Source organism: Aethalodelphis obliquidens, unplaced genomic scaffold (assembly GCF_003676395.1).
Source record: "Aethalodelphis obliquidens isolate GAN/ISIS:26980383/991018 unplaced genomic scaffold, ASM367639v1 scaffold3, whole genome shotgun sequence".
NCBI lineage: Eukaryota > Metazoa > Chordata > Mammalia > Artiodactyla > Delphinidae > Aethalodelphis > Aethalodelphis obliquidens.
Genome location: NW_020837947.1, coordinates 68,983,353 through 69,000,944, shown reverse-complemented (window position 1 = coordinate 69,000,944; position 17,592 = coordinate 68,983,353). Strand labels below are relative to the sequence as shown.

Below are 17,592 nucleotides of genomic sequence, written 5' to 3'. Positions count from 1 at the left end.
AGGGCTTGAACCTATGTCCCCTGCATTGGCAGTTGGATTCTTAACCAATGCGCCACCAGAGAAGTCCCAAATTATGGTTTAATTTTTAACCAGGGACAGATTTCCTGTATTTCAGGTCACACAGACCCAATTTCATTTTAGAATCTGGCCAGATCCACATCCCATACAAGTTTTTAACTAAATATATATAAAGTGTGAGCAGATGGGGGAAAAAGTACCCTTCAGACTCATTGAATCAGAAGAGTCAATTAAAGTAGAGAATCATTCAAAAAGATCATACGTACCTAAAATATTTTAGTATAAAATATGAAAAGGAGTATTTTTACCAGCCTTTTGATTTTAGGCTAAGGCTTTTATTAAAAATTATTTTTTAAGTAGCCTGCTGATGTTTTGATGCTACTGTATTTATAATTCTTTTAGATTTTTATGACTTCTGTTCTTGATTTTTTAAGTTTTCTTACTCATGTACAATCTCAGAAAGTTTTTCCCTGATTACATTTTCTGAAGTCATTTCAAAGTATCCAACTTAGTTTTATTTTATCTAAAAACATGTTCTTTTCTTTTAATAAATTATTTTCCATATTATTTAATTTATTTACATAATTTGAGTACAAATACAATTGATATAAGTAGGTTTAGGATCAAACAACTGACCCTTGGAAAGTGGACACTCCACCCGTTGGGAGCTAGAGAGGTGAAGCATACAAGAGCCTACCTGGAAGGTCCTGAGACTTCCTCATGTTCTGGGAGCACGTCTAGCTGCTAAGCAGGAATGGAGAGCATTTGCGAGACAGTTAAGTGATGATCAGTTGAAAGAGCCTCTGTCATATTTGATTTTTATTGGAGCTACCACAATACTTGAAGGAATAGCATTTTTACGTGACTTATTCATTGTCTATTAACATTAATCAAGTTCTTCAGGTATTTGTTATTTCCACACTTAAAAGCACTGGTACAAATTGGTCTAGCAATAGAGGGCATTTTGTGTTTGTGAAATGACTCAGTTCAAATTACTTCATATGCAACTGAAAGATATTTACAAATTCATTTAAATGCTTATTCTATCACAAGAGGGCACTCATGCCCCATTCTTTAAAGCAGTGATGTTGCAGTCATTGATTTGAGAGCAATTATCACTGAAATAAAAGTTAGTCCTACAAATTGGAATTTTAAATTCAGTAAACTGTTTATTATCTGGCAGAACTGGGACTGGTGATTCTGTTTATGCAAATACAGAGATTCTTGATATGTTAATATCATAAAATGATGTTCACACATAGAATATAAAAATATGCATACTTGCTATGCTAAAAATATTTCATTTTTTTAATGAGTCTTTCCAAGATCTTCATTATTTTGAAATGTAATTATCATTTTATTATTAAATTATTGAAATGAGGTTTCCAACCATCACACAAGAAATCAACATCATTAAACATCTACTCTTTGTTGTGTTTTTGTTTTTTGGGCAACAGGTGTACTGTATTTTAAAGAATGTATTGAGGGAGTTTGGCTAAGATGACACAGTGGAAAGACTTGAGCTCACCTCCTCTCATGAGCACACCAAAATCCCAACTATTTGCAGAACAACCATCAATGAAAGACATCACAGTATGACAAGTAGGAGGGGCAGGCTTGTGATGTAATCAAGCCCCATATTCCTGGGTGGGTGATCCACACAATGGAGAATAGTTATATTGCAGAGGTTCTCTCACAGGAGTGAAAGCTCTTAGCCCCTCATCAGACTCCCCAGCCTGGGGGTCCTGAACTGGGAAGACAAGCCCCCAGGGCATGTGTATTTGAAGGCCAGCGGGGCTTAATTTTGGGAGTCCCAAAGGACTGGGGGAAGTAGAGACTTCACACTTAAATGGAGCGTGCAAAATCTCACATGTACTGGGACCCAGGGCAAAAGCAGTGATTTGATAGGAGCCTGGGCCAGACCTACCTTTTGGTCTTGGAGAGCCTCCTGGAGAAGTGGAGGGTGGGGGTGGCTGTGGCTCGCCCTGGGGACACTGGTGTCAGTCATACTTGGGAGCTCCTTTTACCACATGGGGTACTGGTTTGGGTGGACGCCATTGTGGGATCCTCCCTCCAGCTCATTAGTGCCAAGACCTGTAGGCTCCAGTGCTGGGATGCCTTAGGCCAAACAACTAACTGTCTGGGTAGACAGCTCCACCCATCAGCAAATAGCCTGCTTAAAGACTTCCTGAGCTTATAGCTGCCTCTAGACACACCTCTAGACATGGCCTTGCCCATCAGAGGGCCATGAGGCTGCTCCACCCACCGGTGAGCAGGCACTGGTCCTGTCCTCCAGGAAGGCTGCAGTAGCATCTAGAGCAGCCTCACCCACCAGGGGGCAGACACAAGATGCAAGAGACCTACGATCCTGCAGCCTGTGGACCCAGCCTGCCTACAGCTGACCTGGCCCTGCCCATTAGCAGGCTAACACAACCTTTGGGACACCTCAGACCCTGTACCCAACTGTGTCAGGAACCACCCCCCCCAGCAATCTGAAACCAGCTCTGGGATCCCTGAGCCCTACAGCCAGACTCCAGGACCCAGCTCTGCCTGCCAGTAGTCTGATACTAACCCCAGGACCTGGCTTCACCCACTAGTGGGTGGGCAACAGCCCTGGAGTCTTTTGGACCTGACTTTGCTCATCAGTAAGCCAGCACTATCTCCAAGGCCCCCGGGGATTCTGCAGTCACCTGCCTCATAACCCAGCCCCCAAAACTAGTAACCAGGAGCTTCAGCACAAGGCAGGGCCTTGCAACCAACTGGACTAGGGGCCAACCAAGCCTACCACATCAGCCACATACTCAGCCTGCCACAACAGAGGATCCATGCAGCCCTCATAACAGGAGCCCCTAGAGCATATAGCTTGGGTGATGAGAGGCGAGTGAGCTGCTAGTATGCATAGGATGTCTCCTACAGAAGGCTACTTCTCCAAGGTAAGTGAGAAATATAACTAAATTGAAAAATTCCCTAAGCTGGGAAAGGAAACAGTCAGCCTAATCCAGGAAACACAGAGAGTCCCATACAGGGTGAACCCAAAGTGCAACACTGTAATTAAAATGACAAAATTAAAGATAAAGAGAGAAAATTAAAAGTGGCAAAGGAAAAGCAACAAATAATATACAAGGAAACTCCCATAAGGCTTCAGCTGATTTTTCAGCAGAAACCCTGCAGGCCAGAAGGGAGTGGCATGATATATTTAAAGTGATGAGAGAGAAAATACTGCAACCAAAGATACTCTACCCAGCAAGGCTCTCATTCACATTTGAAAAAGAGATCAAAAGCTTTACAGACAAGCAAAAGCTAAAAGAATTCAGCACCACCAAACCAGCTTTACAACAAAGGTTAAAGGAACTTCTCTAGGCAAAAAGAAAAGGCCATAACTAGAAACAAGAAAATTGTGAAATAAAACTAACACAACATTGTAAATCAACTATACTTCAATTAAAAAAAATTATGAAATGAAAAAGTTCACTGGTAAAGGCAAACATACAGTAAAGGCAGTAAATCATCTACGCACAAAGCTAGTAGGGAGGTTAAAAGGCAAAAGAAGTAAAATCATATCCATAATAAGCCGTTCATAGATACCTGAAACAGATGTAAAATACGACATCAAAAACAGTAATCATGGGACTTCCCTGGTGGCACAGTGGTTAAGAATCTGCCTGCCAATGCAGGGGACACGGGTTCGAGCCCTGATCTGGGAAGATCCCACATGCCACGGAACAACAAGGCCTGTGCACCACAACTACTGAGCCTGTGCTCTAGAGCCCGCGAGCCACAACTACTGAGCCCGCATGCCACAATATTGAAATCTGTGCGCCTAGAGCCCATGCTCTGCAATAAGAGAAACCATCGCAATGAGAAGCCCGCGCACCACAACGAAGAGTAGCCCCCGCTCGCTGCAACTAGAGAAAGCCTGTGTGCAGCAATAAGGATCCAACCCAGACAAAGATAAATAAATAAATTAATTAATTTAAAAAACCAAACAAACAGTAATCATGAAGGGAGGAGAGTACAAATGCAGGGTTTTAAAAATGCATTAGAAATTTGGAGATCAGCATCTTAAAACAATCATATCATATCTTCATATATCAATCATATATATCATATATATCATATCTTCTCTATCTATATCTATAAAAACCTCATGCAACAATAAACCAAAACTCTATAATACACACAAAAATGGGAGAAGATATTTGCAAACGAAGCAACTGACAGAGGATTAATCTCCAAAATATACAAGCAGCTCATGCAGCTCAATATCAAAAAAACAAACAACCCAATCCAAAAATGGGCAGAAGATCTAAACAGACATTTCTCCAAAGAAGATGTGCAGATTGCCAACAAACTCATGAAAGGATGCTCAACATCACTAATCTTTAGAGAAATGCAAATCAAAACCACAATGAGGTATCACCTCACAACGGTCAGAATGCCTCTCACCAAAAAATCTACAAACAGTAAATTCTGGGGAAGGTGTGGAGAAAATGGACTGTTGGTGGGAATATACAGCCACTATGGAGAACAGTATGGAGGTTCCTTAAAAAACTAAAAATAGAACTAACATATGACCTAGCAATCCCACTACTGGGCATATACCCTGAGAAAACCATAATTCAGAAAGAGTCATGTACCACAATGTTCACTGCAGCTCTATTTACAATAGCCAGGATATGGAAGCAACCTAAGTGTTCACTGACAGATGAATGGATAAAGAAGGTGTGGTACATATATACAATGGACTATTACTCAGCCATAAAAAGAAATGAAATTGAGTTATTTGTAGTGAGGTGGATGGACCTAGAGTGTGTCATACAGAGTGAAGTAAGTCAGAAAGAGAAAAACAAATACCATATGCTAACACATATATATATGTAATCTAAAAAAAAAATGGTTATGAAGAACCTAGGGGAAGGACAGGAATAAAGATGCAGATGTAGAGAATGGACTTGAGGACATGGGGAGGGGGAAGGGTAAGCTGGGACGAAGTGAGAGAGTGGCATGGACTTATATATAGTACCAAATGTAAAATAGCTAGTGGGAGCAGCCGCATAGCACAGGGAGATCAGCTCAGTGCTTTGTGACCACCTAGAGGGGTGGGGTAGGGAGGGTGGGAGGGAGACGCAAGAGGGAGGAGATATGGGGACATATGTATATGTATAGCTGATTCACTTTGTTATAAAGCAGAAACTAACACACTGTTGTAAAGCAATTATACTCCAATAAAGATGTTAAAAAAAAATACAAAAAGAAAAAGGAATCCAAACTTAACACTAAAGATAATCATCAAATCACAAGAGAACAAAGGAAAAGAAAAAAAAAGGGAACTACTAAAACAACCCCCAAACAATTAACAAAATGGCAATAAGAACATATATATCAGTAATTACCTTACGTGTAAACAGAACATATGTTCCAATCAAAAGATACAGAGTGACTGACTGGGTGCAAAAAGAAGACCTATATATATGTTGCCTACAAGAGACTCTCTTCAGATCTAAAGACACACATAGAATGAAAGTGAGGGGATGGAAAAAGGTATTCCATGCAAATGGAAATCAAAAGAAAGCCAGAGTAGCAATACTTATATCAAACAAAATCGAGTTTAAAATAAAGGCAAGAGACAAAGTAGTACACTACATAATGATGAAGGGATCAATCCAAGAAGATATAACAATTGTAAATATTTATGCATCCAACATAGGAGACCCTAAATATATATGAGTAATATTAATGTACATAAAAGGAGAAATCAATAGTAACACAAAAATAGTGGGGAACTTTAACACCTCACTTACATCAATGGACAGATTATTCAGACAAAAAATCAATAAGGAAACACTAGCTTAAATGATACATTAGACCAAATGGACTTAATTGACATAGAGCACTATCCAAAAGCAGCCAAATACACATCCCGTTCAAATGCACATGGAAAATTCTCCAGGATAGATCACAGACCAAGAAAACAAGTGTTGGTAAATTTAAGAAAATCGAAATCATATCAAACATCTTTTCTGACCACAATGCTATGAGACTAGAAATAAACTACAAGAAAAAAACTGCAAAAAACACAAACACGTGAAGGCTAAACAATATGTTACTAAACAACCAATGGATGACTGAAGAAATCAAAGAGGAAATAAAAAAATATCTAGAGACAAATAAAAGAACAGGATAATCTAAAACCTATGGGATGTAGTAAAAGTAGTTCTAAAAGGGTCGTTTACAGTGATAACAAGCTTACCTCAGGAAACAAGAAGAATCTCAATTATAGAACATAACCTTTCACCTAAAAGAACTAGAGAAAGAAGAACAAACAAAACCCAAATTTAGTAGAAGGAAAGAAATCATAAAGATCAGAGCAGAAAGAAATGAATAGAGACTAAAAAAAAAAAAAAAAGAATATCAATGAAACTAAAAGCTGGTTCTTTGAAAAGATAAACAAATTTGATAAACCTTTAGCCGGACTCTTCAATAAAAAATGGGAGAGGGCCCAAATCAATAAAATCAGAGATAAAAAAGCAGTTACAATCAAAACCACAGAAATAACAAAGGATTATATGAGACTACTACCGACAACTGTATGTTGTCTTCTAGACAACCTAGAAGAAATGGACAAATTCTTAAAAAGGTACAATCTCCCAAGACTGAACCAGAAAGAAATAGAAAATATGAACAGACCAATTACAAGTAATGAAATTGAATCAGTAATTTAAAAACTCCCAATAAACAAAGTCCAAGACTAGATGGTTCACAGGTGAATTCTACCAAACATTTAGAGTTAACACCTATCCTTTTGCAACTCCTGCAAAACACTGCAGAGAAAGGAGCACTTTCCAATTCATTCTATGAGGCCAGCATCACCCACCCAGATACCAAAATCAGACAAAGGTATCACACACAAAAAATTACATGCCCCCCCCAAAAGTTACATGCCAATATCACTGATGAACGTAGGTGCAAAAATCCTCAACAAAATACTGGCAAACTGAGTGCAACAATACACTAAAAGGATCCTACAACATGATCAAGTGGAATTTATCCCAGGGATGCAAGGATCTTTCAGTATTCACAAAGCAATCAATGTGATACACCACATTAACAAATTGAAGAATAAAAACTATGTGATCATCTCAGTAGATGCAGAAAAAGCTTCTGACAGAATTCAACATTGATTTGTGATAAAAACTCCCCAGAAAGTGGGCATAGAGGGAACATATTTCAACATAATAAAGGCCATATATGACAAACCCACAGCTAGCGTTATACTCAGTAGTGAAAGCTGAAAGCATTTCCTCTAAGATCACGAACAAGACAAGGATACCCACTCTCGCCACTTTTATTCAACATAGTATTGGAAATCCTAGCCACAACAATTAGGCAAGTAAAAGAAATAAAAGGAATCAGAATTGGAAAGGATGAAGTAAAATTGTCACTGCTTGCAAATGACATAATACTCTACATAGAAAATTCTAAAGACGCCACCAGAAAACTACTAGAGCTCATCAATGAATTTTCTAAAGTTGTAGGATACAAAATTAATATATAGAAATCTGTTCCATTTCTATACACTAACAAACTATCAGAAAGAGAAATTAAGGAAACAATCCCATTTACCATCACATCAAAAAGTATAAAATACCTAGGAATAAACCTACCTAAGCAGGTAAAAGACCTGTATTCAGAAACCTATAAGACACCGATGAAAGAAATTGAAGATGACACAAACAGATGGAAAGATATACCATGTCTGTGGGTTGGTAGAATTAATATTGTTAAAATGACCATACCACCAGGAGATTCCATATTTATGTCTAAAATAATTCCTTAACAATAACCTAGATTCAGTTTATGCATCTCTGTTATTGACGCCTGTTGGAGAAAAGTGTTAGAAGTAAAAAGAAGGGTAGCAAGTTGTGTTATCTGGGTTTTTTTGGTTTTGTTTTTTACCAGCACAATGTTAGGTTATATTACATCAAAAAAGTTTTTAATGGTCCCAAATATATATACTCAACAACTAAGCATACACTCAGGAGAAAAAAAAAAAATCAAAAACAAAATGAAACAAAAAAATTATGACACAAATGACCACATCTAGAATTTCACTCAAGCTTTAATCCAGTAGGGACAAATCCCCACTTAAAAAAAAAATCTGCAGTTTGAAGGGCAAAGGGAATAGATAAAAAAGAGGAAACTTCATATTTGCCCCTCCCCCAAAGAGGTTTTTCCAAACCTGCTGTAGCTTGACTAAAATGTTCAGAATGTACGATTTTAAAGGCAGGTCTCTTTATACAAAGAAACTGCTGGCATTCTTAACTAGTGAAGAATTAGGGCAGAAAAGCCTATTCTTCTGAGTCTCAAACATGGTCCGAGAAAGCATATTCTGATTGTAGCAACTGACCAGTCAATCCAGAGTTCCACTTTCAAAACCCCTGCCCTGTTGGCTTTTCGTTTCCATTTCCTTCCCTGAGAAAAGGGCAATGTGTGGTCCAAGCTTAGACCTCGAAGGTGTAAGTCTTCCCCCTAAATGTATAATTATCCCCTCCTCCTGCTCCACTGAATTGGCACTTGATGAGCAGAAGTCAAGTGTGCGAGCTGAGCTGTGTCAGTCATTCACAAGAGGCCACTGCTTTGTTATAGATTTTGTAGTGGGGAGGGGTAGAGAACCAGTTTTCTCAACAGGTACTGATCACAGGCAGTTGCCATTATGACTCAAACTTTGCTTTCTTTGACAAAGGGAGCGTGTCTTCCTTGTCTTCATCCTCATCATCATCCTCATCATCATCAGGATGATCTACCAGACCCACGAGGCCTCCCTTGGTAGTAATAGCTGCCGTCTGAGATGTATTTTTAGGGATGGATCCAGGAGAGCCTGGAGATGCAGGCAGATTTGTTGCAGGTGACTGGCTGGAGAGGGTAGTCTTTGTTCCACTAGAAAGGGAAAGCTTGAAACTTGGGCTCTGCCGACCCAGAAAGATTTGTTTTCAGAAGCACCTCCTTTTCCTCACTTTCTTTTAATTTCTTCCTCTCCATGAATTTACTTATTGGATCCATAATGTCATCATCATTCTTAGTTTTGTCAGATGGAGACACGACAGCTTCTCCATCTTCCATGTCATCTTCTTCTGTGTTGAACCACATCTCCTCTTCATCTTCTGTTGTTCTGGCGTCTCTTCAATATCTATGATTCCTCAAAATGGAATGCATACTGTCAAGTTTGGGATTATCTTGCCTTTCTCTTTGTTGTTCAAATCTCAGTTTCAATCCTTTAAATGTTTGTACATAATCTACATCTTCCAATGCTTTCCAGTAAATTTCAATTACATGATCAATTAATGATTTTATATTTTCCACTCTAATAAATTCAAACATTTCTATTATGGCAGAGTTCATCAGATTGTAGCGGGATCCATTGTTGAGAAATGCTTTGACCACTGGTTCAAACAAAAAACTTTTCATTATATAGCGGTTGTAAAACTCATCTTTTAATCCAATAATCTTTCTCTTAAAACGAAGAGCACATAATGCCAAGAAAGCATGCTTCGAGGCCATAAGAACTAACACTCTCCGGAGAATGTCCTTATTAATAATGTAGTTCTTTATGTGGTAGGTATGGTGCTCCACACAAAATGTTAACAATTCCAATACAAGTGCCAACAACTGGGCAGTCTGAAAATCATCTTTGCTAGGTTTGTCTTCTGTTGTATTTGCCAGTAAGGGAGCAGTAAGGACATGCATACAGTGCTTGTAGAAGAAACCCAGAAATTCAGTCTTTTCTGTTTTATTGGCAGTAGCTAACATGTTTTCTGGGTCAACTAATGTTCGAAGGAGGCCCATAAGCTGGACTGCTCCTCCATTTTCAGGGTCTGTATCACAAATCATATGTTCTATAATGAGGTTGATGAGCAAAATATCATCATCATTCTGTTGTGCCTCCTGCATGAGAAACTCTCGTACCATGGATGGATTATATTCAACCAAGTATGATAATATATCAGTAGCAGCACTTCGCACCTGTGTATCATCCATGCCAAGGATGACTTCTAAAGCTGGTAATATACCCATGTTTGACAAAGTCTTGAAAAAAGCATCTCTGTTTTGAGGTTGTAGCGTTTGGGAGAATGCACAAAATTCTTTTAAAAAGTTAACCAATTCCTGTCTTTTTTCCTCATCTGTTGCTTCATGTTAGCTGTGCAAACAAATCTGTCAGAAATTTTTCATCTTCCTGTAACATACCAACAATTTTTACCTTATTGAAAAAGATAAAAGAGTGAAGTGTTGATAACATATTTTCTTCAAAGACTGAAGAAGTAGGTAGAACCATGTCTTGTATATACTGAACTCTGTATGTCTGATGAATTTTTTGTTTCAGCTCAGGATCTGATATGGGAATCACTTCTTTAAACTTGGCTGTTTTAGATAGAAATTCCCTATGTTTTCGTGGTTGTGATAAAGCAGGATCATATTCTAAGCATCCAATGATGTCCATTATACATTCCTCAGAGAACATAACTTCAAAAAGAGCAGTTCGATTCAAGAGGAAGATGCCTTTGATAATTTCATACAAGTGGTGCAGTCCTTCAATATTTTCCAAATCCTCACACACATGAAAAAGCTCTAAGAGCTTTTTAATGTAATCCTCATTTCCCAGTGCTAGTGCAAGTTTTTCACGACGCAGGGGGGAAGGTAAAGATGATGCCACAAGTTCTGCAATTTCCTCAAGGCGACTTAATTCACAAGATGGCAATTCTAAACCTGCCGATGACATATCATCGAAACGCTCCTCTTCAGACTCATCTACAAGGTCCTGAGTGATGTCCACTGATGGGTTCTTTCCTTGAACCTGACATATTTTCTCCCAAATTTCATCACATCCAGCTTTTTCTTGAAAGCTAAGGGCCAAGTCATAATTTTCTGCTTCAGACCACACAATCAAAGTGTCCTGTTGTTTCTGGTATACAGTATTAGGATTTATTTTGGACTCTAAAAGTAGAGAACCGTCGCTCTCGGCCCTGACAAGCAGGGACATGCCCTTCAGCTGCTCCACGTAGCCTGACGACACATGCCCGGTGCCCCGGTCGTCCCACTGCCGGTCCTCGTTGAGTGTGTAAACCTTCACCCGCCGCCGGGTGTCGGTCATCGTGCTGCCCGGGGGCCAGGGCAAAGGCCCCGCCGGAGTCGCCTGGGAAGGGGGTCCAGGGAAGGCGGGAGCCGAGGCGAGAGGACGCCCACGAGCGGAGGGCTCCCCGGCCTCACTAACGACGCTGGCCGCCCTGGGGCCGCGCTGCTGCCCTCATGGCCCGCCGCCGGGCCTGAGCTCTGGCCCCCGCCTTTCCTCGCCTCCGGCTCCTCGGCGCTATTGTCCAGGCCCAGCGAACCCAGCCGCCCGAGGGGGCCGCGCAGCGCTTCGCAGCCTCCCGCCCCGCCGCGCTAGGAACTCGCGGCGCCGTTCACTGCCCTGCTCCCGCCTCCGCCACGATCTCTGTGAAGCTGCTTCCCGCGCCGCCTCCTCCTCAGGCCGCCACCGCCATGTTTTCCTTCCTTATACCTGGCCCTGCCTCCGCAGCCGGAGACTGCGCTCCGCTCCCCTGCTTCAAATGTCCGAAGTCGACCGGCGCCTGGTCCTGCTGCAGCTGCCACCACTACGCGGGAGACTCCGAGAGCCCCCTGGCGCACGAGCGGTTTTGGCTACTGGGAGTCCCTTTCCTTCCGCCGCCGCTGCTGCCGCCTCTTTCGTCGCCTCTTCCGTCTAACTCACAGAGCCAAAGCCGCTGCCATCTTGGTTCGCCCCTCAATAGCGGCGCGCGGGGCCAACCCCGTAGCAGCTTCCGGGGAGGCCCATTGGCCCCACCATTTAAAGAGACAGGAGGGAAGCCGCGAGCCTCGCAGCAACGGAGGCCTCGGACGGAGACCTTGTTATCTGGGTTTTAAACAGACTCTGTTGGGTGGAATTAGGAGACACACCTCCTCACCTTTGAACTATTTACGTAAGCTGAGTTCTTTCTGGGGGAAAAGATGGAAACCCCACCATTCAATAAGGGTTCAGACAGACATTTTGGGCAAATCAAGGGTGAGGACCTCAGTGGAAGTCTTAGACCATTGAGAGCATGACCAAAACCGTGAGAAAGAATCCATTGGAAGACAGGAGGATGTCTGGCAGGTTAGGTCATGCTCAGGAACAGCACTCCATCTTGAAGAGGTTCCAGCAACAATGCAGAGGTCAACCCTTGGTTTGTGCATCCCAGGAGAAAGTGTATGTGTTAATAATTGCAACAAGTTGCTGACTTTAGGACTCAAGCAAGTTTATTGTGGGACACTTTTTCTGAGTGTAATACAGAAAGAATAGTCTCTACATGTTGCACAAGCATCAGTGCCATCTCTTGGGAGCCTGACAACTGACTGATTACCCAGTTTGGAGCACATGTGTTAGGAGAAGAGTTCCATCTCAGAGTGATGCCTCTGAGAGATTTTTGAGGCTTGAAGCTGTGGGGTTTTGGCCTGTTTGTAGTGGCTAGCTATAAATAACGGCAGACCCACTGGCTAGTGAAAACACCCCTGATTCTTCCCGAAAATTCTTGAGGAGAAATGACTTCCTGCAGTTAAGGAGATGAAACATGTAAATTCGAAATTCTTTTTATACTTTTATGAGGAAGTTTGCAATCTCACTGGGAGATAGATAAATGATATGATCTCCTTGATAGAGAGAGTATCTGTATCACTTTAAAATATGTTGCTGATCTCAGAACACACACCCTTTGGTGGCCAAGACTCTTTTAAGGCTCTGGTATAGCACAGGAGCAGAAATGTTTGGGTCATAGGATCTTAGAGGAGGTATGATTTACTCCATGGGTGTCCAGCCAGTTGGAGTCAGGCAGTGCCCAGTCCAACCCTGATGCAGAAAGGGATATCTTCACAAAGACTTTGTTGAACCAATGTGATAATATCCTCTAAGTTGTTTCCCAGTTAAGCCCCCCCACCTCATATTCTTGGAAACCTAACAAAGGGGAAGCAGGAGAGATTGTGCTGTTATTTGCAGGGTTTTTGTCTTATTTTTTAATGTTATAAATAGGCTATTGTGAGAAAACATTCTAAATTATCTAGATTTTCTATATTAGAGAGAGGATACACTTCATCTTTCCTAATCAACGTGATCATTTATAGGGAAGGGTCTATATAACCAGCCCCAGCAAGGACACCTTCAGACTCTAGCAGATGGATTCTAAACTAATTAGTTGGGAATGAAAACATCTATAGCAAATGCATTATGTAAATACAGGCCATTTAAGATTACCCTGTCTTGAAGAGATAAAATTAGATACTTAGCAGAGAAGGGGGAGGTTGGGAGCAGATTAGAGGTTCATTTAGATTATATTTTGTTATTAGTTCTCCTTATCATTAACATCTGGCCTCTGTAGCTATAAATTATAAATATTCCACAGGTATTAGATCAAGTTTTCAATTGATTTTAGAAGACTGATTTATATATGGCCACAGAGCAGGTAACATCTGAGGCAGAATATGATTATAAACTGAATGGAGTTAATATTTGGGGGAAAATGTATAATTAGTTGAAGGTCCCTGCAGATTCACCAGTGTATTTCTATATTTTTCTTTGAAGTTCATTTGAAAATAAAATCTATGATGAGCTTACTTGACCAGTTTTGAACACTTTCATTTTACTACATTAAAAAGAGAGTATTTGCAATGGTTTTGTAATGCGCTGATGAGGCTGAACTGTTTCCCTAGGTATTTCCGGTTAGGGTAAGCCACAGGAGAGATTCTTGCTCGAGACTGGTAGGGTGGAAGTGAAGCAGTAACCATTTGGTAGCTCACAGACATTGCTGCTTATCCTCTGGTTCACATTGTTGAAACCAAGTGCTCCACCTTCCCCCAGGTCTTCTTTCAGTTTCTCTGACTCTTGGGCAAGGTGTGTGTTTAGTTCTGCAACCAAGAGCCCCAGCTTCTGTAGGATACCCCTGTCACCAACACCAGAGGCAGCAAGAAGAAACCTGGGTGTCAGTCCCTCTTTGTGGGAATCCAACTCAGGCTGGTGAGTTCCAGTTCCGTCTTGTTCATCCCTACTCTATGTCCATCTTCCCTTCCTGACTACCCTGGGGACTTCAAGCTCCTTCATCAGAGTTGGAGACCCCAACCTTACGGTGCCACAGCTTCCACAATCCCTGTATCAAATCCCTTCATACAAGTTGTTCTCAGTTGAGGGTAATTTTTTTTTTTTTGGTCACGCACAGCTTGCGGGATCTTAGTTTAGTTCCCCGACCAGGGATCAAGTCCATGCCTCCGCTGCAGTGGTAGTGTGGAGTTCTAACTGCTGGATGCCAGTGAATTCCCAACTGAGGGCAATTTTCACTCCCATAGGAAACTTGGTGATCTTTGGAGATGTCTTATCGTGACAGAAGTGAGGAGGTGGGAGGGGTAGGGAGGCAGGCATGAGGGTTGCTACTGGCATCTAGTTGACAGAGTTCAGGTACATGGCTAAACATCCTACTACGTGCAGGTCAGCACCCTGTGGCCCTTGTGCGACCCCCGCCCCGACCCCAACACACACACATAGAATTATCCGGTGCAAAATGTTAATTTTGGAGGTTGAGAAACCCGTAGGGTTTGGACTGGATAATTCTTTATGAGGTAGAAGGTTCAGGGGCTGTGGTTCTGTTTCAGATTGAACCCTAATTTTTTTTTTAAAGAAAAATTTTTAAAAAGAAATTTATTTATATTTTATTTTATTTTTATTTTTTGTGTGCAGGCTGAAAGCTTTATTTATTTTTATTATTATCTTAAAAAATTTTTAAGCCTATTTATTTATTTAACATCTTTATTGGAGTACAATTGCTTTACAATGGTGTGTTAGTTTCTGCTTTATAACAAAGTGAGTCAGTTATACATATACATATGTCCCCATATTTCTTCCCTCTTGCGTCTCCCTCCCTCCCACCCTATTTATATTTTATTTTTGGCTGCGTTGGGTCTTTGTTGCTGAGCGTGGGCTTTCTCTAGTTGCGGCAAGCGGGGGCTACTCTTCATTGTGGTGCACGGGCTTCTCATTGAGGTGGCTTCTCTTGTTGCGGAGCATGGGCTCTAGGCGTGTGGGCTTCAGTAGTTGTGGCACGCGGGCTCAGTAGTTGTGGCTTGTGGGCTCTAGAGCGCAGGCTCAGTAGTTGCAGTGCATGGGCTTAGTTGCTCTGCAGCATGTGGGATCTTCCTGGACCAGGGATCAAACCCGTGTCCCCTGCATTGGCAGGCGGATTATTAGCCACTGCACCACCAGGGAAGTCCCAGAAGCCTAATATTTTAAAACAAATATTTTAGCAGTTTCCTCCTTGTCAGCAAAACTACATTTTCATTAAAGACCAAAAAGATGAAAACTTCCTTGGCTGTGCCATGTGGCTTGCGGATCTTAGTTCCCTGACTGGGGATCGAACCTGGGCCCTGGGAAGTGAAAATGCCAAGTCCTAACCACTGGACTTCCAGGGAATTCCCAAAAAGATGAAAACTTAAAAAAAAATTATTTAGTTAGTTTTATTTTTGGCTGCGTCAGGTGTTAGTTGTGGCAGACGGGATCTTTCATTGCAGTGCATGGGCTCTTCATTGTGGCGGTTGCGCTTCTCTCTAGTTGTGGTGCGCAGGCTCCAGAGCTCAGGGGCTCTGTGGTTGCAGCATGCAGGCTTAGTTGCCCCGCAGCCTGTGGGATGTTAGTTCCCTGACCAGGGATTGAACCTGCATTCCCTGCATTGGAAGGTGGATTCTTAACCACTGGACCACCAGGGAAGTCCCAAAAGATGAAAACTTTTGATGAACATACACAGCTATCAATCTCTGGTGATATATTTATAGCTATAGAGCACGGTCAGATCCTAACATTTATGAAACACATACTATATAGTAAAAATCACAAAAGTTCTCTGTCAAAGTGTTTTTCTCAAATTGAGAGACTTCTTTTTTTTTTTAAACAGCAGATGTTGGGTTTATAGGAAAATTGAGCAGAAAGTAGAGTTCCCCTATATCCATATCCACATCGCCTCTCCAACTGAGTTTTCACTATCATTAACATCTCTGTTAGTGAGTGTAAGTTTATCACAAGTAACGAACCAATATTGATATGCTACTAAAGTTCATAGTTTACATTAGGGTTCATTCTGTGTTTGTATTAGTCTGCTCAACCTTCTGTAACAAAATACCATAGACCGGTTGGCTAAAACACCAAAATTGATTTGCTCACAATTCTGTGGGCTGGAAGTCCAAGATCAAGGTCCAGTAGGGTTCTGTTTCTGGTGAGAGCTCTTCCTGGCTTGTAGATGGCTGGCTTCTCTCTGTGTGCCCACATGATCTTTCCTTTGTGCTTGAGGGGAGAGAGAGAGAGAGAGCTTTCTGTGTTTCTTCTTATAAGGACACTAATCCTATCATAGCAGGGCCCCATTCTTATGAGCTCATTTAACCTTAATTACCTCCTTATAGGCCCTATGTCCAAAAACAGTCACACTGGGGATTAGGGTTCGGGAGAACACAGTTGAGTCCATAGCAGTTTTAGAGTTTTTGACAAATGCATAATATCATGTATCCACCATTAAAGTATCATACAGAATAGTTTCATTGTCCTAAAGATCTCGTGTACACCACCTATTCATCTCTCCCCTCAAATCCCTGGCAACCATTGATCTCTTTACTGTCTCTACAGTGTTGCCTTTTCCAGAACACCATATAGTTGAAATCATAACAATATGTAGCCTTTTCAGACTGACTTCTTTACTTAGCAATATGTGTTTAAGTGTCCTGCATATCTTTTTGTGTCTTGATAGGACATATCTTTTTATTGCCCCACAATATTCATTGTATGGATGTACCACAGTTTGTTTATCCATTGACCTATTGAAAGACATCTTGGTTGCTTCCAATTTTTGGAAATTATGAATAAAGCTTGTATAAATATTCATGTGCAAGTTTTTGTGTGGATATACATCTTGAACTCATTTGCATAAGTATCCAGGAGTACAGTTGCTGGATTGAATGGTAACACTATGTTAAGCTTTGTAGGAAACTATCAAACTGTCTTCCAAAATTGGTGTGCCATATTGCATCCCACCAACAATGAATGAGAATTCCTGTTGCTTTACATTCCTGTCAGCATTTGGTGTTGTCTGTGTAATAGGTGCATAGTGGTGGCTCATTGTTTTAATTTTCAATTTCCTAATGATATGTGATATTGATTGTCTTTTTCTATGTTTACTTGCTATCCATATATCTTTGTTGGTGAGGTATCAGTTCAGATCTTTTCTTTTTTTTATTGCCTTGTTTTACAAAAATTTATTTATTTTTGGCTCCATTGGGTCTTCATTGCTGCGCGTGGGCTTTCTCTAGTTGAGGTGAGCGGGGGCTACTCTTTGTTGCAGTGCGTGGGCTTCGCATTGCAGTGGCTTCTCTTGTTGCGTAGCATGGGCTATAGGTGCACAGGCTTCAGTAATTGTGGCTCACGGTCTCTAGAGCACAGGTTTAGCTGTTGTGGCGCATGGGCTTATTTACTCCACAGCATGTGGGATCTTCCTGGACCAGGGC

General features: G+C 41.2%; 1 pseudogene; it reads right to left on the bottom strand.

Moving 5' to 3' along the window:
* Positions 1-8,323: 8,323 nt before the first annotated feature.
* Positions 8,324-11,179, bottom strand: LOC113611762 (serine/threonine-protein phosphatase 4 regulatory subunit 3A pseudogene; annotated as a pseudogene).
* Between the last annotated feature and the right edge of the window lie 6,413 nt (positions 11,180-17,592).